The sequence below is a fragment of the Arvicanthis niloticus genome, chromosome 8 (genome assembly GCF_011762505.2).
Source record: "Arvicanthis niloticus isolate mArvNil1 chromosome 8, mArvNil1.pat.X, whole genome shotgun sequence".
Lineage (NCBI taxonomy): Eukaryota > Metazoa > Chordata > Mammalia > Rodentia > Muridae > Arvicanthis > Arvicanthis niloticus.
Genome location: NC_047665.1, coordinates 88,119,647 through 88,144,394, shown reverse-complemented (window position 1 = coordinate 88,144,394; position 24,748 = coordinate 88,119,647). Strand labels below are relative to the sequence as shown.

Genomic DNA, 24,748 nt, shown 5'->3' with positions numbered 1-24,748 from the left:
ATCCTCCTGGAACCCAGAAATCCTGTTGTGGCCTGAGCTGCCCCACGTTTGGGGGCCAAAATGTCTCAGACCGTTCTGTCAGTATTGGAATCCACACTGCCAAAAGCCTTTGGGGCTGAATTGTTAGAGCCAAGCTGCTCCGGTCTGTGGGTCAGGGTTCAGCAAGAGAGAGAGTGAGGATGAACGAGAAGAATGGAGAACAGACAGAGTGTGATTCAATCCCATTTATTCTTCAGTCTCTCTTCCTAGTCCAAGTCCCAAGTCTTGAGTTCCTAGTCTCTAGTTTCTAGTCCCTAGTGCCTCCAAGTTCCAAGTTCTTTCTCCAAGTGTTAAGTGCCTAATGTCTAATGTCAAGCTCCTAATATCTAGTTCTTCTGAGTTCTCTAGTCCAAGTGTCTTCTACCTAATGCCTAATAACTTGCTCCAAGTTGTACTACTTTTCTGTCTGTCTCTCCCCTTTTATATGTCTCACTTCTAAGTCACGCCCTTAAGTCTTGGCTATAAACCACACCTTTAAGTCTCACACACCCAAGGGAAGATCCTGGGTATCTAAAGCAAGATGTTATATGAGTGTGCTCAGCTGTTGTAAGCTATTGTAATCAAGTCTCTTATCAGAGTATATGGCTCAAGATGGCTGCAAGGATGATAGCCACCTTCTGTCAGCTCCCCATAAAATCTCACATTTTTCTCTTCGCTCAGTGACTGGCTTCTACCATCTTTATTGACATAATTAAGAACAAATTAGGGAACTGACAACTCTTCCTACATTTCACATTTTCCATCTAAAAAAAAAATTAACCAACTCTTCTACCAGAAATAAATTAAACAAAATCGTAACAAGTAAATTACATTTGATATGAGGTACAAATGGCATCTAGTTCATCAATTTGTCAATTTAGATAATGTACTCTACCTTATTTCCTAACTGAAAGAATTATGATTTTATCCCTGGATTATGTTTAGAATTTTATCTGTAACATTATTTGAAAACCATATCATTACTCTATAAGTTAAACTCAAGCTGCTCTGTTAAGCAGCTTGAGTTTGAATATGGGACTAAAACTAGTCTTTAACCCCATAAGAAATCCAAGAACAACAAAATATTACCTGAAAGTACAAGAGGCACTAAACATAGTTTCCAAAGCTAAATCAATGTAGTGAGAGCTGTCGATCTGGACATTCCCCCATTTTTTAGAATCTAAGTGCTTCTATCTCTGGTGTGCCACTGTCCGTCTTGACAAAGCCAGTAGTCAACTCTTTTGCAACATGTGTCTTTCTCTGGACAGTATTGTCTGTAGAAGAAATAGGCAACTTTTGCCCAGTGGCTGCATTGTCACTAAAGCAACCTTGCCTGGAGGTGATGATGTTTAATATCTTCTCTGAACTGTGAAGGGGGTACTGTCAGGAGCAGACATGTATCTAGTCAAATGATTTTTAATAATGAAATATCTTAACTGTTGTGTTTTGTGGACTTCTGATGCTTTTTGAAGTATATGTAAAGTATATCTGTTACCCCTTAACTACTCTGAGGTATTTCTAATTGAAATATCTCAAAAATACCTTTTTATAATTAGTTTTTAACTATGAGCTTGTTATTTGGCCCTTAATTTATATTGCTCAATGAGCTAAAAGCAGTTTGTAATAACAGAAGGACTGGGTCTAAGCCTTGTATTTTGGTGAGTTGCATAGGCATAATGCCTGTCTAAGGGTAACAATACTAACCTCACATTTGTATCCATATAAAATATTTATATCAATGAAATGTTCTATTGTAAGAAAATATAGTTTTAGCATTGTATCAGTTATAAAGATTTTTACCAATTAAGATTATGACTAGCCAGGCATTGGTGGCACATGCCTTTAATCCCAGCACTTGGGAGGCAGAGACAGGTGGATTTCTGAGTTCGAGGCCAGCCTGGTCTACAGAGTGAGTTCCAGGACAGAGAGTGAGTTCCAGGACAGCCAGGGCTACACAGAGAAATTCTGTCTCAAAAAACCAAAGAAAAGAGAGAGAGAGAGAGAGAGAGAGAGAGAGAGAGAGAGAGAGAGAGAGAGATTATGACTATATAATCAATTCCAACTATTTCTTACCTGTTCAAAATTATGACAATTTTCAAATTTTCTAGAATGACAACCTTTAGAATAACCATTTTTAGACTGCCAAGCCCAGGGAATTGGGATGACAACTCTCCATGGCATTTTCCTGATGAACAGGGGCAATGAAGTATCTTTAAAGGGGAGGGAGAGAGTAAGGAAAATAGGAGATTTGCTTAGGCCTTAAGAAATGCTTGTTCCTTTGCCAGGGGCCATGAACTCACCAGCCCATGCTCTGCCTGGTTATCTCTTCATCCAGCCCAGCTTTGTCAAATCCAAGCTCCTCTGAGATCACTCTCCCTCCAGCTTGTACTACCCCTGGGTACCTCTTCCCTAGAGCTTGGTCCTTTGTCCAATCTACCCATTTCAAAGCCCACTGAATTCTGTCTTAGCTATGCTTTCTTTTCTGGCCCACTTTAACTTTGTGAATGGAAAGCCTTAATATTTTCAGACTAGCCAGATAACTTAATGGCTAAGCAAAGAATATCCTACCTCATTCTCCTTATCTTCCACTCCAGTGTCTTCATTGCTTCCTCTCTCTGAGTATCCTCCTCTTCTTCCTGGGATCTGAAAAAAAACCCACCTTTTTCTTTTCACCCAGCAATTAGCTTCCACCATCTTCATTGACATAATCAAAAAACAATTAGGCAAATGACACCTCCACCTATCCTTTTAGGTCCACAGTCAAATTCTCTTGGTTTTAGCTTCCTAAACAGCCATTCACTGTCAAACTCTATATGTGATTTAGCATCCTCCTGATTATCAGATAAATACTTTTGAATATATAAAGATGTTCTTAGCATTCATGAAAGTCTAACAATATTATTAGGTAATATCAGAGGCCTAAGAATTTCCATTTTTCTGTTTCAGTTGCTCTATGTTTAAAACAGTATTTGAAAGCATCTTGATTTATGATTATAACTGAATGTCCTCTCACACTATAAAATTTTATGAAACTGTTACCACATTAAACATGGTATATCAGCTAATGTGAACCTATATAAATAGGCCATGATCATGATCAATTGACCCCAGAATAAACTCTTATCCCATTTGCAGTGAGTGCTGTGTTTCTGTGTTGACACACAAATCTTGTTTTGTTCATTTACGCACACTGTCCTATTCTCTCCACTCTCCAATTCTAACCTTCCAGCCTGCCTTACATAATTCTCCCTGCTCTGTATTCATATTATCATTTTTTCATCAACTTGCAGAAATAACACATAATACCTTTTATTCTGTGTTTAACTCATTTGACTTGACATGATGCCCTTCCTACATCTACTTTTTTGTCTGCAACTGATGTGATGTTATAATTTCATGGTTAAACAATATTTCACTGGTCTGCAGTAATATTTTTCTGACTGTACCAATCTTATTAGGTGCTACTAAAATTTATAATTTTTACTTCAATTTCTGTAGATCATATGTTTCTATAAATGGATCAATATCAATTTCTTCTTGATTCCTCATTACAATGGATAATAATTTGAAATTGATGTGTAATATTCCTATGGAATTTAATTCAGTCTGTTATAATAACCTCCTTTTGTAAGACCCCCACTAAAGGAGGACACCGATCTTGATGTAATCAGCAAGAGGTATATTTTAGGATCAGTCGACTGAGGCCAAGACTCATAACCCACGCAGGGACAGAGAAATGTTGACACAGAGTGTAGAATGTGAGGGGTATTTAAAGCAAAAAAAAAAAACACAAATGGGGGGTAAGGGGGAAGCCAAGGAAAAACATTATAAAAATAGTAGAAAGTCTCAACCTATTATTCAGTCGGTCATGAGGGAGACACCCTGTACACACATTTTTCTCAAGAATGCAATCTTGCTCAACCATTTATCTTGTGGTCAGCTAGTTCCTGAAACCACCCAGATGACTTTGCATTTTTCTTTGTGGTCAGCTAGTTCCTGGAACCTGCCAGCCTATATTCATGGCTCAGCTCTAGGGACATAGAGAAAACTTTTTATATCTTTTAAAGAATTTTCTATATCTTTCACTTTTGACTTAGATTGTATCAATATGCTTCTTTTCTTTCTTCATTTTGGTAGTTTTGCTAAAGTTTATCAATATGTCTGTTTAGTTTTTTATTTTTTGTTTTTTGTTTGTTTTTGGTAGTGTTAATAATCACACTCAGGATTGTACACATCTTACATAAATACTCTACAAATCTACATACTAAGTCTTGGTATTTTTCTCTTATGAAAATGAATGTTCTCTTCTTGAAACCTTGAAGTTTTCTTCTAGACTTAATTTATTCATTTCAAATCTGACTCTTACTGGGTTTTTTCCTTCTTCTGTCAGTTTTTTCTCATAACCATAGGACACATCATCTGTTTTCTTACTTAATATATGCCAGTATGTGTAGTCATAGTTATAAAACATCCTCTAAGAACAAGCTGCTTTTTCTGTATTCTCCATATTTTTTTATTAAATCTGTTCTTTGACAAGTTCACACAGTGCACACTCAATAATTCTCACCTCCATACCTCTTTCTACTCCCTACTCCCTTCTTAACTCTCTTCTCATCAAGTCCCTTTCTCACATTCCTGTGTATTTGGTACTTATTTTATTTCTGACCCTCTGATATTAACCAGGGCCATCTGTGTTACATAAGTTAGAAGCTACCTGTTAGAATTTAGTGGCCTCAACAATAGACACATAACTATCTATTTGCTGGCCCAATTCTTCTTCTGCCCTGGGGATATTCAAGCATTGTCTTGCACCAGGGTAGAATGAAAAGAAGGAAGCTTTTCCAGGCAATGTGGGTTCATAGGAACTTGGTTAGCTTGAGTGCAGGGGAGAAATCAGCCTTTTCCAAGATGGTTTTCAATTTCACAACTCTCTTTATTCTGGGATAATAAAGGATATATAAGCCTTGAGGAGTGAATAAGAGTTTTTAGGATGAATGTGCAGTATTGGTTGGTAAAAGGTGCTGAGAATTCTTCATTTTTATGAGGAGGAATTTCAGATGCCTGCTGGACATATCTTTATAGGGAGAGAAGTTAAACCTGTAATTTGGTCATCAGGTTATATGATTGCATCAGTGGTGGTGAGGTGAGGCTTTCAAGGATACATGCAGCTGAGTTTCAGGCCCAGTACAGAGAGAAAACAAACCTTACTTCTGCCACTCTTAAGATGAGATTTTCAGTGTTTAGACACATCTGGATGTCACTCTTGCTCCAGGCTCATTTCCCTGATTGCACTTGCCCCACACCTATTTCCCAGACCCTATCAGTAATCAGTAGTTCAGTATTAAGGGATAGGGCACAAAGAGCCCCTCCCAACTCTCTCACATATTCTTATATTTCGTACTTTTAATTTTACCTATTTTATGAATTTTTAATTCTTGTTTTATTTTAATAACTTACTACAATCCAACATTTATCATCATCATCATCATCACCATCACCATCACCATCATCATCACCATCATTAGCTTGTAAATATTTTGAAGTTTCTCTTGTTGATATTTTGTCTCATTTCGTTATACTCAAATATGTAAGAAATCCCCTCAATAATTTATTTTTATTTAATAGCTATGTGGTACTAATCCTAAATTGTGTTTTTGAGAAAGTCCCCTAAGCTTCTAAAGAGAAAGCATAATTTTGAATTGTGACGTGGAATGTTCTGTAAATATATTGTCTATTTAATTGATAGCTAATCATCTACTTTATACATTTTATGTGATATTAAGACAATTTACATTTATCTACTCTCAATAACTGTTTTACAACAAGTTCATAGTGTAACACAAAATGATAGGTGTGTTGCATATAAACAATGGACTTTTCAGCCATTGATAAATTATGTCATTTGTAAGAAAATGCAAGCACCTACAAATAATAAAAATATTAAGAAAATTATCTAGTCCTAGAAATACTTACATTGTGCATTTCTTTTTTAATTGTTGTTACTGTAATTTATATAGTCACACAAAACTTCATATATATGAACATAAAATGAAAAAAAAAGATATAAAAAGAGAACTGTGTTGCCTATATACTATCAAACCAGTCAATCTTCCAGCATGCAGCTTGGAGGAGCTCATAATACCCAACCCATAGCTGATAATTTTTTATTGTTGATAGCTGCTGTGAGAGGGAGAGATTGACTTTGTTTGATTTAAGAGTAATGAACTCTGATAGGTCAATTATGTTCTACTGTATGGCCTCAAACTCATGAGTACATAGGCAGCACAAACTGGTCTCAGATGAACACAACAACTACTACTACAAAAGAGGACATAAAGTTTACAGTGGCATATGGGAAGGATCTGGGAGGAGCTAGGGTAGTAGTGAGGTGATTATGATCAGTAGACCCTGTAAACAGGTATCAAGTTAATAGATAAATTGCATTAAATGGAGTTAGATGGAAGCTAAGTGGAATGAAATGAGGAGAATATGTTCTACATATAATATATAAATGTAAACACATTGACAAAAGTGGAAAATATTGAAAGTATTAAGTACACTAAGAATTGTATTATAAAGTTATGTATTGATGCTAGTCACTGTTTTCTTGTATTATAGATTGTTTTCTCATTTGCTTATCTGTTATTCAAATGTATATTTATAATTCTCCTTTGCTTATCTGTTCTTTGTTAAGTCTCAAACCCTGGGACAAATGCCTAAGGTGCCTATTTAATATATTGAAGAGCACCTGGTTTCCAGTTTCTCTCTGCATCCCTCTGTTCTTACCTGTACAACGTCTCCCTAGCTTGAATACTCCACCACCTATCATGAACTCTCCATACCAGCGAGCTGAGCTGCTTTTCCCTATATGACACAATCATTTTGGTTACCTGCCCCTTTTGTACTTGTATCTTCTTAACTGCTGAAACTTGGTTCTGTTCTCCCACTCTTTCTTCCACCTCCCAATCCACACATGGTTCAGATCAGTCAGGGTGATGTCTACTCTGGACTCTTCTAGATGTCTCTGCATCTGGTTATATGCTCCCTTTTATCTACAATAAACTTTCTGCTCTACCACAATTAGAAGTTATATCCTCTTATTATTTTATATCTATTTTTAAATTATTTATCTGGGGCCAAAATATTGGGAGTGGGATAAATGAGCACCCCTTCCAAGGAACTTGATTGCTCTAAATCAAGCTACTGATCTGACTCTTTCCTAAGGCATGTATGGATCATTTGTTTCTATGGGCTTTTGCCATATATGAAACTTGATTCTACAGTCCATCTCTTCAGCCACTTCTTCCTTTCACCTTAACTAACCATCCTTTGAGACCTATTCAGTAAGTATCCTCTCTCTTTGCTATGCTTATTTGGGCTGCTCACCATGTGAACATATCCATGCTATACCCTTTAAAGACTTCCAAGATGTGAAAATCTCCTTGCTATGCCCTTTCTGCTGCCTAAATCATGAACTATGTGCTATGCCCTTCTGTGCCCCACTACAGGAGCCATTTTTCTTACTTAGACATTTGCACCTCTTCAGCTGTTTTCTCCTCTACCTTCTCTGACTACTTGTCTCTATCCTTCTACTGGGTATCACTTACAGAGCTCTCAGACTTGTCTACCTTTACTACTATAAAAGCCATACTGGTATGCCAGGAGCTTTCTCTTGCCCTTTCAAGGCTATCATGTGGAAAGAGACACCTCTTCTCTATCACTTGGGGCATTTATCCCTGACAGGTCTCAGTCTGCTGGAGGATTCCATTGGATTGAAATTATTTTACAACAACATTTAACTCATCTGCTCCCTCATGGCACCTTGTGACACCTTCTTGGAACTTCCAGGTTCCTCCTAGAAGCTTTCCACTAAGTTTCACAGCTTATCTACATGTTCTTGTGACTGAAACCCTTTCCTTAACTCTATCCCTTTCAAGCTATGTTCTCTACCTCTTCTTGTATTGTCTGTCATGGGCCTGCATGTTGTGAGTTTTCTTGCCTCCATCTCGAAGCTTTCTGCTAACTCCCACAGCTTCTCTATCCTCTGTTGGCATCTATAATATTGGAAAACTCTTAGATGAAGTTCTTGCTTGTTCTTCTTTGTCCTTTATAGCTACACTGTTCTGTGTTTTTTATATGCCTAGTCCTCCTTATGGTAGAATTCTTTTCATGGCCCTTCTCTTTGGACTCAATTCCTTTACCAGACTCAGAGATTTTTCTTAAAGTCTCATTATCTTGCTGAAAATGGCTTGGCCTCAATATAGATTTATAAATTTATTTATAAATTCTTAACATCTGCTCAGGCTCATATTTGAGTGACTTCTTTGCCACTGCACACCTTGTCAAACTTTAGCTATTTGTATAAACACAGCCATATAAGAAATTTTAACATTCTATAATGTCTGTTATGTTTTGCTAGATGGGTAACAAAAATAGTTGTCTTAACTTCTTGTGTCAATGCTATTGCAGAAGCAGTGGTGCTAGCAATTAATGAAGCTATCCTCTTGCTACTGTTTAAAGCCTAACTCACTTCTTCCAGCAATTTCAAGATTTTTACAGAGAATCAAGGTTTTCTAATACTCAGGGCAGCTGCTGTCACCTGAGTTTTTTATCTTAGCCATTCTGACTGGTGTGAGGTGGAATCTCAGGTTGTCATGATTTGCATCTTCCTAATGATTAAGTATGTTGAAGAATTCTTTAGGTGCTTCTTAGCCATTGGAGTTTCCTCAGTTGAGAATTTTTTGTTCAGATCTATACACCATTTTTTAAAGGGTTATTTGATTGTCTAGATTCTAATTTCATCAGTTCTTTGTATACCTCGGCTACTAGCCCTCTATCAGATGTAGGATTGGTAAAGGTCTTTTCCTAATCTGTTGGTTGCGGATTTGTCCTATTGTTTTACAGAAGCTTTGCAGTTTTATGAGGTCCAATTTGTTAATTCTTGATCTTAGAGCATAAGTCACTGATGTTCTGTTCAGGAACGTTTCCCCTGTGCCCATGTGTTTCCATTTTCTCTTCTATTAGTTTCAGTGTATCTGGTTTTATGTGAAGATCCTTGATCCACATGGACTTGAGCTTTCTACAAGGAGATAATATATGGATCAATTTGCATTCTTCTACATGCTGACCTCCAGTTGAACCAGCACCATTTGTTGAAAATGCTCTTTTTTCCACCGGATGATTTTAGCTCCTTTGTCCAAGATCAAGTGACCATAGGTATTGGGTTCATTTCTGTGTCATCAATTCTATTCCATTGATCTTCCTGTCTGTTTCTGTACCAATACCAGGCAGTTTTATCACTATTGCTCTATAGTACAGCTTGAGGTCTGGGATGGTGATTCATCCAGATGTACTTTTATTGTTGAGAATAGTTTTTGCTATCCTTTTTTTGTTGTTGTTGTTATTCCAAGTTAATTTGAGAATTGCTCTTTCTAACTCTGTGATTTGGGATTTTAATGGGGATTGCATTGAATATGTAGATTGCTTTTGGCAAGATGGCCATTTTTACTATATTAATCCTGCCAATGCATGAGCATGGAAGATCTTTCCATCTTCTGAGATCTTCTTCTATTTCTTTTTTCAGAGACTTGAAGTTCTTCTCATACAGATATTTCACTTGCTTGGTTAAACTCACACCAAGGTATTTTATATTACTTGTAACTATTGTGAAGGGTGTCATTTCCCTAATTTCTTTCTCAGCCTGTTTATCTTTTGAGTAGAAGAACACTACTACTGATTTGTCTGAGTTAATTTTATGTCCAGCCACTTGGCTAAAGTTGTTTATCAGGTTTAAGAATTCTCTTTTGGAAGTTTTGGGGTTACTTAAGTATACTATCATATCATCTGCAAATAGTGAAATTTTGACTTTTTCCTTTCCAATTTGTATTCCTTTAACCTCTTTTTGTTGCCTAATTGCCCTGGCTAGGACTTCCAGTACTATATTGAATAGGTAGGGATAGAGTGGGCAGCCTTGTCTAATCCTTGATTTTAGTGGAATTGCTTCAAGTTTCTCTACATTTAGTTTGATGTTGGCTACTGGTTTGCTGTATATTGATTTTACTATGTTTAGGTATGGCCTTGGATTCCTGATCTTTCTAAGACTTTTACTGTGAAGGGATGAATTTTGTCAAATGCTTGCTCAGCATCTAGTGAGATGGTCATGTAGTTTTTTTCTTTGAGTTTTTTATATAGTGAATGACATTAATGGATTTCCATATATTGAATAAACCCTACATTCCTAGGTTAAAGCCTATTAGATTATGATGGATGATTGTCTTGATGCGCTATTGGATTTGGTTTGAGAAAATTTTGTTGAGTATTTTTGCATCAATATTCATAAGGGAGATTTGTCTGCAGTGCTCTTTCTTTGTTGGGTTTTTGTGAGGTTTAGGTATGAACATAATTGTGGCTTTATGGAATGAATTGGGTAGTGTTCCTTCTGTTTCTATTATTTTATTAATTTGGATACTGTCTCTCTGCCCTCTGGTTAGTCTGGCTAAGGGTTTGTCTATCTTGTTGATTTTCTCAAAGAACCAGCTTCTGGTTTTATTGATACTTTGTATAGTTCTTTTTGTTTCTACTTGGTTGATTTCAACCCTGAGTTTGATTATTTTTTGCCATCTACTTCTCGTGAGTATATTTGCTTCTTCTTGTTCTAGAGCATTCAGGTGTGTTGTCAAGTTGCTAGTGTATGCTCTCTCCAGTTTCTTTTTGTAGACACTTAGATCTGTGAGTTTCCCCCTTAGCATTGCTTTCATTGTGTCCTATAAGTTTTGGTATGACGAGCCTTCATTTTCATTAAATTCTAAAAAGTCTTTAATTTATTTCTTTATTACTTCCTTGACCAAGTTATCATTGAGTAGAGCATTGTTCAGTTTCTAAGTGTATGTGGGCTTTCCATTGTTTTTGTTATTATTGAAGACCAGCCTTAGTCCATGGTGATCTGATAGGATGCAAGGGATTATTTCAATATTTTTGTATCTGTTGAGGCCTGTTTTGTGACCAATTATATGGTCTATTTTGGAGAAGGTACCATGAGGTGCTGAGAAAAATGTATCTTCTTTTGTTTTAGGATGAAATGTTCTATAGATATCCAATAAATCCATTTGGTTCATAACTTCCGTTAATTCCACTGTGTCTCTGTTTAGTTTCAGTTTCCATGATCTGTCCATTGCTGAGAGTGGGCTGTTGAAATCCCCCACTATTATTGTGTAAGGTGCAATGTGTGGTTTGAGTTTTAGTAATGTTTCTTTTATGAATGTTGGTGCCCTTGCATTTGTAACATAGATTTTTCAGAATTGAGAGTTCATCTTGGTAGATTTTTCTTTTGACAAGTATAAAGTGTCCTTCCTTATCTTTTTTGATAACTTTTGGTTGAAAGTGGATTTTATTCAAAATTAGAATTGCTACTCCAGCTTGTTTCTTGGGATCATTTGCTTGGAAAATTGTTTTCCAGCCCTTTACTCTGAGGTAGTATCTGTCTTTGCCACTGAGGTGTATTTCCTGTATGCAGAAAAATACTGGGTCCTGTTTACGAATCCAGTTTCTTAGTATACATCTTTTTATTGGGGAATTGAGTCCATTGATATTAAGAGATATTAAGGAAAAGTGATTGTTTCTTCCTGTAATTTTAGTTATTTGAGGTGTAGTTATGTTTGTGTAGCTATCTTTTTTTGGGTTTGTTGGAAGATTACTTTCTTTCTTTTTCTAGGTTGTAGTTTTTCCTTATGTTGGCATTTTTCATCTATTATCCTTTGTAGGGCTAGATTTGTGGGAAGATACTGTGTAAATTTGCTTTCATCATGAAATATCTTGGTTTCTACATCTATAGTTATTGAGAGTTTTGCTGGGTATAGTAGTCTGGGTTGGCATTTCTGTTTTCTTAGGGTCTGTATGACATCTGTCCAGGATTTTCTCATTTTTATAGTCTCTGGTGAGAAGTCTGTTGTAACTCTTATATGTCTGCATTTATATGTTACTTTACCTTTTTCCCTTACTGCTTTTTGTATTTTTTTTCTTTGTTTTGTGCATTTGATATTTTGATTATTATATGAGGGGAGGAATTTCTTTTCTGATCTAGTCTATTTGGAGTTCTATAGGCTTCTTGTATGATCATCAGCATCACTTTCTTTAGGTTAGAAAAGTTTTCCTCTATAATTTTGTTGAAGATATTTACTGGCTCTTTAATTGGGACTCTTCACTCTCATCTATACCTATTATCCTTAGGTTTGGTCTTCTCATTGTGTCCTGGATTTCCTGGATGTTTTGGGTTAGGAGCTTTTGCATTTTGCATTTTCTTTGACAGTTATGTCAATGTTTTCCATGGTATCTTCTGAACCTGAGATTCTCTCTTCTATCTCTTGTATTCTGTTGGTGATGCTTGTGTCTATGACTCCTGATTTCTTTCCTAGGTTTTCTATCTCCAGGGAGTCTTCCTTTGAGATTTCTTTATTGTTTCTACTTCTATTTTTAGATCCTGTATGGTTTTGTTTAATTCCTTCACCTGTTTGGTTATGTTTTTTTGCAATTATTTAAGGGATTTTTGTGCTTCCTCATTAAGGGCTTCTACATCTTTACTTGTGTTCTCCTGTATTTCTTTAAGGAAGTTGTGTATGACCTTCTTAAAGTCCTCTATCTTTCTTATGAGAAGTGATTTTAAATCTGAATCTTACTTTTCAGGTGTCATGGGGTGTCCAAGACTTGCTGTGGTAGAAGAATGGGTTCTGATGATGCCAGATAACTTTGGTTTCTGTTGCTTATATTCTTGTGCCTGCCTTTTACCATCTGGTTACTTTTAGTGCTACCTGCACTCACTGTCTCTGACTGGTGCCTATCTTTCCAGTTAGCTTTCTTGTGTCAGAACTCCTCAGAGTCTAGATATCTCTCTGATTCTGTGATCCTGAGCTCCTGGGTTGAAGAGCTCCTGGGACTCAGGCTTCCTCTGGGATCCTGAAATCCTGCTGCTCTGGATGTGGTGGTTCCTCAACTGCTCTGAGTGCAGTGGTTCCACCACTGCTCTGCTGCTCTAGGAAGGTTCAGGATATGTTGTCTTCACGAGAGCAGACCTGCTAGGTGTCTGCCCCAGCCAAAAGCTCTACTTCCTATTTTTACATCCTTGATTGATTTTGTTCAATTCCTTCACCTGTTTGGCTGTGTTTTCTTGTAATTCTTTAAGGGATTTTTGTGTTTCCTCTTTAAGGGCTTCTACCTTTTTACCTGTGTCCTCAATTTCTTTGAGAATGTTATTTATGTCCTTCATAAAGTCCTCTATCATCATTGTTAGAAGTGATTTTAAATCTGAATCTTTCTTTCCTGGTAAGATGGGGAAGTCAGAACTTTCTATTGTGAAAGAACTAGGTTCTGATGATGCTAAGTACCCTGGGTTGCTGATACTTCTATTCTTGCACTTGCCTTTTGCCATCTGGATCTCCTTAGTGCTACATGCTCTGTCTCTGACTAGAGCCTGTCTTTCCTATTATCTTGGTTGTATCAGAAATGTTTGGTGTGGGTGTTGCTGCTGGGGTTAGAGCTGAAGCCAAGGATCTGCTCAGTGCTTGGGCACAGACCTGAAGGAAGCAGTGCCCCTGGCCAGAAGTGAATTCCTGGGTCCTAGTGGATCCCAGTGGGTCCCAGTGGGTCCCAGTTACTCTCTGTTTGGGGCAGGTGTTGCTGTCTCCTTACCTAAGATACAGCTGGGATTAGAGCTCCTCTTCTGGTATTTTTCTAAGTTTACACTTTAAAGTACTTCTCATTGTGTGTGTGTGTACACACACACACACACACACACACACACACACACACACAACCCTATAGAATTGTTGAGAGACTACATCTTTGGAGTTCAGACTCCATCTTAAAAAACCTTACCTAAGGTTGAACTCAAGTTAACTAACAAACTGGCATCTAGTACTAGTTTCCAGGTTACTCCCCAACAAAACCTGAGTCTAGCACTAGTTTCCAGGATATACACCAACAAATCTGCACCTCCAGTTTACAAACCTGTCCCTGACACTTCACTTCCTAACAACCACAAATCAGGAGGAAAACAGAAGTTATGTTTATGGTTTGGTTTCCTATACCAGCAATTATGTTAAAGGCCATAATGGCCCCTCAATCAAATGTGTTCCAGACTAGATATCCCCTCTTGCCTCTATAAATGCTTGCCTGAAACTGGGCTCAGTACTGCACCCTCCCATTCTACTACCTTAGAGATGGTGATATGGCCTGAAGTCTGGCTTAAATAAAGAGACCTTAGTATGATTACATTGGAGACTGCTCCTTGGTGGTCTTTTGGGTAGGGTTCACAAATGTTTCCTGGCACAACTATGTGGCCTTAGTTGTCTTAGGATTTTATTGCTCCAATGAGACACTATGACCATGCCAACTCTTATAAAGGAAACGATTTAATTGAAAGCATTCAAACACATCTGTCTATGGGGGTCGTTCCTATTAAAACCATCACATTCTACTCACTGACCTCCATAGCCTTGTAGCCATTCCATACTGCAGAAAGGCCTTCATTCCAATTTCAATGGCCCCCATATTGTGAAACAGTCCAAAGTTCAATGTCTTTTGACATTAATGCAACCCTTTAACTATAATCACCTGTCAAATCAAAACCAAAGCAGATCATATGCTTCCAATATATAATTGTACAGGTTATTCATTATCATTCCAAAAGGTTGGGAAGGAGGCATAGTGAGGAAATATTGGACAAAACTAAGATCAAAAGCCAGCTAGCCAACCTCCAAACACTTCATCTCTATGTCTGATGTCAAAAATGCTCTTCAGATCTTCAACTCATTTCAGCTTTGTTGACCACAACACACCGCTTTGGGATAGCAGCCCCTTTCAGTTGTTCAAAACCCATATGAAGACCAACCTGCACATTTACTACATATGTGAGGGTAGGTATAGGTCTAGTTCATGTATGTTCTTTGGTAGGTGGTTCAGACTCAAAGAGCTCCAAGGGTCCAGGTTAATTTTCTCTGTTGGTATGTCTGTGGAGTTCCTATCCCTTCCAGGCCCACAATCCTTCCTATTCTTTTGTAACAGCCCCAAGCTCCATCCACAGTTGGGCTGTGGGTGCATGTATCTGTCTGAGTCAGCTGCTCAATTAAGCCTCCCAAGGGACAACATGCTCCTGTCTGCAAACATAACATAGCATCATTAACAGTGTTAGGAATTGGTACTTGCCCATGGGATGGGATCTCAAGTTGGGCCGGTTATTTGTTGGCCATTACCTCAGAATCTGCTCCATCCCCAAACCCTGCATTTCATGAGACAGGATAAATTTAGGGTTGAAAGTTGTGTGGATGGGTTGATGTACCTCTTGCTCCACTGAGGTTCCTTCATGGCTACAAGATGTGGCCTCTTCAGGTTCCAGATAACCAATGCTGTTAGCCACAGCTAAGAAGATATTCCCATTGATTCTTGGGTACATCTCTTACCCCAAGTAGCTGTTTCTTCCTGGAGATGCCCCCTACCTCCATCAATTGCAGATTTCTACTTATTTTCATGGTCATATGGCCATCCCTCTTGTCCCTTCATACACCTGATCCAGAAACCCACCATTCTTCTTCACATCTCCTTGCCTAGCCAGTTTTCTCCCTATATCTGCTTCTTAGAACAATTTAATTCCCCATCTAGGAAAATTCAAGAATCCTCACTTGTGTCTTCCTTCTTCTTTAGCTCCTTTGGGTCTATGGATGGATAAAATACAGCATGGATATCCTGTATTTTATGGCTAATACCCACTAATAAGTGAGTACATACTGTGCATGTTCTTTTGGGACTGGGTTACCTCACTTGAAATAATATTTTCAAGATCTATCAATTTGCCAGAAAAAATTCATGATGTCTTATTTTTAGTAGCCAAGTAGTATTCTATTGTGTGATGTACTACATTTTCTTTACCCATTCTTCACTTGAGAGACACCTAGATTGTTTTCAGTTTCTAGTTAATACACATACAGTTTCTATGAAATAGTTGATTAAGGGTCTTTGTGGGATGGTGGAGTATCTTTTGGGTATATGACTAGGGGTGGTATAGATGTGTCTTGAGGTAGAACTATTCCATTTCCTGAGAAAGTTCAAAGTCAATGTTCAAAGTGCCAAATTGATTTCCAGAGTGGTTGTACAAGTTTTCACTCCCAGTAGCAATGGAAGTGTTCCCCTTGCTCAGCATCATGGCAACATATGCTATCACTTGAATTTTTGATCTTAGCCATACTGACTAGTGTAAGATGGAATCTCATGGTTGTTTTGATTTTTGCATTTTTCTTATGACTAAAGAGTTTTACCATTTCTTTAAGTGATTCTCAACCTTTCCAGATTCCTCTGTTGAGAATTTTGTTTAGCTCTGTGCCTCATTTTTTTAAAAAAATTGGATTATCTGGATTGCTTGTGTGTAACTTCTTGAGTTCTTTATAAATCTTGGATATTAACCCTCTGTCAGAGAGAGAGTTGGTGAAGATCTTTTTCCAATCTATAGGTTGTGTTTGTCCTATTGACAGTGTCGTTTGCCTTTTTACGTTCATGAGGTCCCATTTATCAATAGTTGACCTTAAAGCCTGAGCCATGGGTGTTCTGTTCAGGAAACTGTTTCCTGTTCCAAATTGTTCAAGCCTATTTCCTACTTTCTTTTCTGTGAGATTTAGTGTATCCAGTTTTGTGTTGAGGTCCTTGATCCACTTGGAGTTGAGGGTGATTATTATGGGTCTATTTTCATAATACTATATATAAACATCCAGTTAGACCAATCTCACTTGTTGAAAATGCTTTTTTTCCAAAGTATGGTTTGGGTTTCTTTATCAAAAATCAAGTGTCCATGTTCTGTGTGTTTATTTTTTTGGTCTTTGATTTTATTCTATTTATCACTATGTCTATTTCTGAAACAGTAACATGCAGTTTTTAATCACTATTGCTCAGTGATAGAGCTTGAGGTTAGGCACAGTGATTCTTCCTGAAGTTCTTTTATTGTTCAGCATTGTTTGGGCTGTCCTTGTTTTTTTTATTTTTCTATATGAAGCGGAAAATTAACCTTTAAAGGTCTATTAAAATGTGTTGGAGTTTTGATGTGGATTGTATTGAATGTGTAGGTTGCTGTTGAGAGCCGCTCTAGCCCATGTTTGGGGGCCAAAATGTTGCAGCCCGAGCTACTCCAGGTTTGGGGGCCAAAATGTCAGGGACCACTCTGTCAGTGTTGGGACACACACTGCCAAAAGCCTTGGGGGCTAAGTTGTGAGCCCACACTGCCCCAAGCTGCTCCAGTCTGAGGGTTGGGATTCAGCAAGAGAGTGAGGATGGATGTGAAGAATGAAGACCAGACAGAGTGTGATTCAATCCCGTTTATTCTTCAGTCTCTCTTCCTAGTCCAAGTCCCAAGTCTTGAGTTCCTAGTCCATAGTTCCTAGTCCCTAGTGCCTCCAAGTTCCAAGTTTCTTCTTCCAAGTTCTCTTCTCAAGTCTCACCCAAGTACGAGTGTCTAATCCTAGTTGCCTTTCCAAGTTCTTCCTCCAAGTGCCAAGTGCCTAATACCTAATACCTAATACCTAATACCTAATAGTTAATATCTAATACCTAATACCTAATATCTAATAGCTAATACCTAATAACTAACTCCAAGTTGTACTCAACTCTTCTGTCTGCCTCTCGCCTTTTATATGTCTCACTTCTAAGCCACGCCTTTAAGTCATGCCTTTAAGTCATGCCCTTAGGTCTTGTCTCTAAATCTGATCTCTAAGTCACACCCTTAAGTCACACACCTTTAAGTCTCATACACCCAAGGGAAAATCCTGGGTATCTAAAACAAGATGTTATCAGAGTGTGCTCAGCTGTTATAGGCTATTGTAATCAAATCTCTTGTCAGGGTATATGGCTCAAGATGGCTGCAAGGATGATAGCCGCCTTCTGTCAGCTCCCCACAGGTTGCTTTTGGTGGGATGATCATTTCACTATGTTAATCCTGCCTGTCCATGAGGACGGGGGAGCTTTTCATCTTCTGATATCTTTTTCAATTTGTTTCCTGAGGGACTTGTAGTTTTTTGGCATACAGATATATCACTTGCTTGGTTTGAGTTACACATAGATACTTTATATTATTCATGGCTATTGCAAAGTGTGTTATTTCCCTAATTTCTTTCTTGGACCATTAAACATTTGTATTATGTAGTTCTACTGATTTATTTGAGTCAATTTTGTATCCAGCCACACTATTGAAGGCATTTATCAGCTGTAGAAGTTCTGTGGTCAAATTTGGGGGTCACTTATATATACTATCATATCATGTATAACTATCAGTTCTTTGACTTCTTCCTGTCAAAATTTATCTCCTTAATCTCCTTTAACTGTCTTATTGCTCTAGCTAAAACTTCAAGTACTATATTGGATAGATAGAGAGATTTATCTCTGGTTTTCAGGACCGTGTGGTTGCTGTGTATTGCCTGTCATGAACCTGGTAAGTATAGCCACTGGAGGTTTCTGTCACAGTGTGTTTGTAGGAATTGAGAGCTGATACTTAGAAGTGGGTATATCCTAAGCTTCTGAGGACAAGCCCAGAATGGATAAAAGCAGAGTATTTTACGAGAATCTGCTTCTTTAGTTTATTTGTTTGGGGAGCAAATATGAAGAGAGAGATCTCCCCAGCATGTCTGTTATTGAGCTTGAAATGAAATTGGGGAATTTGAGCTAAAGGAACAGAAAGAGACTTGAAGCTTGCAGTCTGACAACTGCTTCTCTGACAGAACTGTCCTGTGCATCATCAGAAAGTGCTGCCTTACTTGAGGTAAAGCAAAGAGTGAAGGGAGATTAAGAGAAAGTTTTAGATAACCTTTTTACATCTTGTAAAGGTATGTCTCAGTATTTTCATTTGTTAATTTTGTACTAGCTGAGATGTACCTGCTGGCAGAATATTGGTATTGTCATTTCTATGGCCCATTATAGTCTTTATCTTTATAAATACTTGTCCTTTCATATCTGCTCAGATACTTAAAGCCCTGACTGCTCTCTATGCATAGAAGCAATCTAGAATTCTATCAGAGATTGTTCTACTTCAGATTGTATTAAGAGCCCAGGAACAATAGCTGGGCAGGATGTGGAAAGCAGAACTTCTGGGTAGATACAATAACACAGGGGGAAAAGGAGACATGGAGATTTAGTGGGTAGGTATGAAAGGAACAGGCTGAGACGCACAAAGCTAGCCACTTAGTGGGTCAAAGGCTAGAATGGATATGTTTAGAGTAGCAGTGAGACTGCCCTAGTGAAAGGCATAATAAGCATTAATCTATACAAAAGCATATATATTATATATATAATGATATACATGTATATCATTACTTATACCATTGGTGGGACCAAGAATGTTTTATTATAGGGAAGATATGTCAGATCTACTAGCGATAGAATGAAGAGAGTCTACCATGTGTATTTAGCTGAAGATCGGGTGATGGAATTAGGGAATTATATCTGAAGGAACATGGAGAAGACAAAATCATAGGTAGCTACTTCCCAAGTAGGAGTGTTCTGTAGGTTAGCAGGGAGTGCTTGTTGAAATTGGGGGTAGAGATATAGAAATGAATAGGAAGAGGAATTTTAAGAGTAAAAGTTCAGGGTGACCCACAGATGAAGGCAGACTAAAGATGTTCTGTTACAGAGCTAAGAATGAGACTTGGGGATTAGATTTGGAGAAGAGAAAGTAGTAATGCAGGACTTCAGTTAGTCTATGTCTTTTTGTACCTACTGTGGTTCCCATTGAATGACTGCTGGTTTTGGATGCTGAAATAACAGGATAAGTTAGGACAAATAGGTTGAAGATCTTTCTGATCTTTTGTGGATGGGTCAGAGAAGAAATGGAGACCATTGTAAGTCTTCTGGCACAGAAGATGTTCCAACAAATAACAAGGACATATGTTCCACTATGTTCATAGCAGCCTTATTTATAATAGCCAGAAGCTGGAAAGAGCCCAGATGTCCTTCAACAGAGGAATGGATACAGAAAATGTGGTACATTTACACAATGGAGTACTACTCAGCTATTAAAAACAATGAATTTGAGAAATTCTTAGGTAAATGGATGGAACTAGAAAATATCATCCTGAGTGAGGTAACCCAATCACAAAAGAACACACATGGTATTTACTCACTGATAAGCGAATATTAGCCCAAAAGTTTGAAACAACAAAGGTTCAACTAACAGACCACATGAAGCTCATGAAGAAGGAAGAACAAGTGTGGATGACTAGGTCTTTCTTAGAAGGAGTAACTAAATACCCAAGGGAGCAAATATGGAGACAAAGTGTGGGACAGAAACTGAAGGAGAGGCTGTCTGGAGACCATTCCACCTGGGTATCCATCCCATGGGCAGTCACCAAAGGTAGACTCTGATATGGATGTCAGGAAGTGCATGCTGACAGGAGCCTGATATAGCTGTGTCCTTAGAGGTCTGCCAGAGCTTGACATATTCAGAGGCAGATGCTCACAGCTAACCATTGAACTGATCAAGGGGTTCCCAATGGAGGGGTTAGAGTGAAGACTGAAGGATTTCAAAGGGTTTGGGGCCCCACGAGGAGAACAACAATACCAACCAACCAGAGCTCCTAGGGTCTAAACCACCAGCCTGGGAGCACTTAGGGAGAGACCCATAGCTCCAGCTGTATATGTAAGGGAGGATGGCCCTGTTGGGCATAGGTGAGAGAGGAGATCCTTGGTTCCATGAAGGCTGTGTGTGTGGGAATTCGAAGGTGGGGAGGTGGGAGTGGGGGTGGTAGGTGGAAGCACATCCTCATAGAAGCAGGAGGAGGAGAGATGAAATAGGGGTTCCTGGGCAGTGAGGAAATGGGGTAAGGGGATAACATCTGAATTGTAAATAAAATATCCAATAAAAAAATTTTAAATCCTATGATTTAGATATTAGAATAGTTGTACTAGCTTGATTTTTCGATTCAAATTCTTGTAAAATATTTTCCTAGCCCTTTACTTGGAGGGGATGTGTGTCTTTGATGTTGAGAACTGTTTCATGTATGTGCCCAAAATGATGGATCCTGTTTTTGCATCCCCTTTGTTAGCCTGTGTTTTTATATTGGGGAAGTGAATTCATTGATATTGTGAAAAAGTAATGAACAATGATGGTATAATTACTGTTATTTTGAGGTAGGTTGTTGCTAGTGGTAGTGGTAATGTGTGTGTGTGTGTGTGTGTGTGTGTGTGTGTGTGTGTGTGTGCGCGCGCGCGTGCGTGCGTGTGTGTGTATGTGTCTATGTGTGTCTGTGTTTTTCATTTTTTTGTTTTGCTAGTATCAAATTATTTATTTCCTGTATTTTCTTGAGTGTAGTTTACTTCATTCAGTTTTGCAATGGGATATCCTGTTTTCTCAATTATTGTTTATTTTCTGGTTATTAGTAGTCTGTACTGGCAACTGTGATCTCTTAGAGTCTACAAGACATTTGCTTAGGTCCTTCTCATTTTTAGTCACTGTTGAGAAGCTGGGTATAATTCTTATAGGTCTTTTTTATATGGTACTTCACCTTTTCCCTTTGAAGCTTTTAATGTTCTTTCACTATTAAATACATTTAGTGTTTTGATTATTATGTGGTTGGTGGACTTTCTTTTCAGGTACAATCTATTAGATGTCCTGAAAGCTTCTTGTGTTTCCAGGCATCTCTTTCTTTCAGTCAGGGAAAATTTTATGTATAATATTTTTTGAAAATATTTTCTGGGCCTTTGAGCTCGGTTTCTTTCCCTTCTTATATTCCTATTATTCTTTAATATAATCTTGTTATAGTGTCTCAGATATCCTGGACATTTTTTGTTAGGAACTTTTTAGATTTAACATTTTCTTTGACTAATATATCAATTTCTTCTAACATATCTTCTTAACCTGAACTTCTCTGTTCTACCTCTCATATTCTGTTGGTGAAGCCTGTGTCTGTAGTTCTTGTTTATGTACCTTGACTTTCCATCTCCATGATTCCATCAGTTTGTGTTTTCTTTGTTGCTTCTCTTTTTGTTTTCAGGTATTGATCAGGTTTTTTTTCATTTTCTTCACCTGTTTGACTGCATTTTCCTATATTTCTTTAAGAGATTTATGCTTTTCCTCTTTAAAGGCTTCTATCATTTTCTGAAGACTAGATTTAATGTCATTTCTGTGTTTCAGTTATTTGAAATATCCAGGACTTGTTGTAGTAGGACAGCTAGTTTTTGTCGGTGCCATCATGCCCCAGCTTTGTTGATTGTGTTCTTTTGCTGTCCTCTACTTATCTTGGTTTTGAGGTTATTATAGGTTTAGGTTCTGGTTTCTGAATCTATCTTTATTATATGGATGTTTGGAGATGTTATTTCCCTTGGCTTTTATTTCTTCTTTGTCTTCTAACCTGAGTGACCTGTCCTTCTAGTCTCTAATAGGGATTTTGTAGCCTAGACGACCTCTGGTGTTTTGGGGCCAATGTTTCCCCCTAAAATGGGAATTTTTTTGTTTGAGTTTACTGCTTCTCTTTTACTATGCTGTATATGTCTTTTAAGTTGCTTATCTAATATTGATTTAACTTTAGTAACTGCTATAGAGAGAGAAAATTATCCATTTGTTTAGATTGTACCAACCTAGTGGAGTACGAGTTTTTTAAGTATGTGTTTATCATCCTCTAGATTTCCTTGATGTGAATTGTTTTGTGTCATTTGTCATCGTTAATTCTGTTAACTTAAGATAGTCTTTCTCGGCCTACTAGTTAATTTGGATGAAAGTTAGTTAATCTTAATAATTTTCTCTACTAACTCTTTGTTTCATTGATTCCTTTTATTTGTTTTTGTTTATATTTTATGACTTTAGCCTTGGGTTTGCTTAATTTATGCCAGATATTTCTTTGGGGGTACAAATTCTTCTTATTCTTCTAGTATGTTTACATCTACTATTAAGTTAGTAATGTGATATTTATCTAATTTTTATTTAGACTCTAAGTGATAAGTGTTCCCTCTTAGAATCACCATCATCATGTTTCATAAGTTTGGGTATGCTGTGTGCTGTGGTTTTGATTTCATTCAATTCTAGAATGTGTTTCATTTCGTTCTTAATTTTTATCTTGACGTATTTTCCAGTCAATACTGAGTTGTTAAATTTCTTTGAGTTTGTAAGCTTCTGTTGTTTTTGTTTGTGATGATATTAAGTTTTAATCTATGATAGTCAGTATGAATACAGGGTATCATTTTGATTTTCTCATATCTGTTCAAACCTTTTGGTCTGTATGTGGTCAATTTTAAGAAAGATACATAAGGTGCTGAGTAAAAGATGTATTCTTTAGTGGTTGTATGAAATATTCTGTGAATATTTGTTAAGAGCATTTGGTTTATAACTTCAGTCAGCTTCATCATTTCTCTTTAATTTTTGTTTTGATGACCTGTTTATTGATGAAAGAGTGGTATTTAAATCACCCACTATTGTCATGTGAGGGTCAATATGTGATTCAAAGTGTCTTAGTGGTTTTCTTTTTTATGAGCTTGGGTACCCTCATATTTTGTGCATTAATGTTAAGAATTCAAAAGTCGGAAGAGGCAGGACCCAAGATGGCGGTGCCCACAAGGGTGTGAAAGACCTGATCACGGTGTCAACGGGGCAGTGTGGGGTCATGTGGGGAGCCATCTCCGAGCCTTCTCAGAGCATCTGGCAGCCTGCGGAGCTGAGGCTTCTGGGTTTGGCAAATGAGTGCAGTCCTCCACCTCCCAGGAGGCCGCCTGAGTAAGGACCTGTGCATGCACAAGTTCAAGGCCCTGTGGAGCTGCTTCAATGCTGCAGCCAAGAAGACCATGATGGGAGGCTCCTAGGAAGAGCAGTGGGCACAGGTGCCTTGTATTGACAGCACACATGAAGACCTTTGGGGACTGAAAGAAAACTGTGGCAGCAAAGTTCCTGGTATTTTATGGATCTTCTCACCTTGAAACTTGGGCAGGGCAGGGTTGTTTATGAGCAGTGTGTGTATGAGGATCTGGATTTAAGATGTAACATGAAGATGATTTAATATTGCAAAAAAAAAAGAATTGAAAAGTCATCGTGGTATATTTTTCTTTTGGTAGGTATTAGTGTCCTTCCCTATCACTTCTATTAAGTTTTGATTTGAAGTGTATTTTATCACATACTAATTTTGCTACTTCATCTTTCTTCTTTGGTCCATTTGCTTGGAATATCTTTTTCCATCCTTTTTACTTTAAGGTGATGTCTAGCTGGATGTTAAGGTGTCTTTTTTGGATACAAAAGAAGAAATAATCCTGCTTCAGATCCATTTTGTTACTCTGTGTTTATTGCAACATTGATATTGAGAGAGATGAATGAAGTTTTTGCTGATTTCTGTTATTTTGTAGTGATGTGTTTATTCTCCCATTTTATTTGCATGTCAGTTGTTATTCATTTCTTGTGTTTTCGTGAATGTGCCCAGCCTTTCCTTGTACTCCTTCTGTAGAGTTGTATTTGTATATAGATATCATTTAAATTGATTTTATTGAGCAATGTCTAAAATGGCATATGTTTTCTCTTCGAGTTTGTAGAGCATCTGTCTAGGTTCTTCTGGCTTTTAGAGTCTACATTGAGAAATAAAATGTCATTGTATTACTTCTGCTCTTATATGTTAATTGGTCTTTTTCTCTTGCAGCTTTTCAATATTTTCCTTTGATATGTATATTTAGTTTGATTGTCATGTTGTTTGTGGTAATTTCTTTTCTTGTCCAGTTTATTTGGTTTCTGTATTCTTCT

The 24,748-nt window shown here is 37.6% G+C and overlaps 1 pseudogene; it reads left to right on the top strand.

The window, feature by feature from the left end:
- Window positions 1-60: 60 nt before the first annotated feature.
- Window positions 61-23,826, top strand: LOC117713447 (NADH dehydrogenase [ubiquinone] 1 alpha subcomplex assembly factor 8 pseudogene; annotated as a pseudogene).
- The last annotated feature ends 922 nt before the right edge of the window (window positions 23,827-24,748 follow it).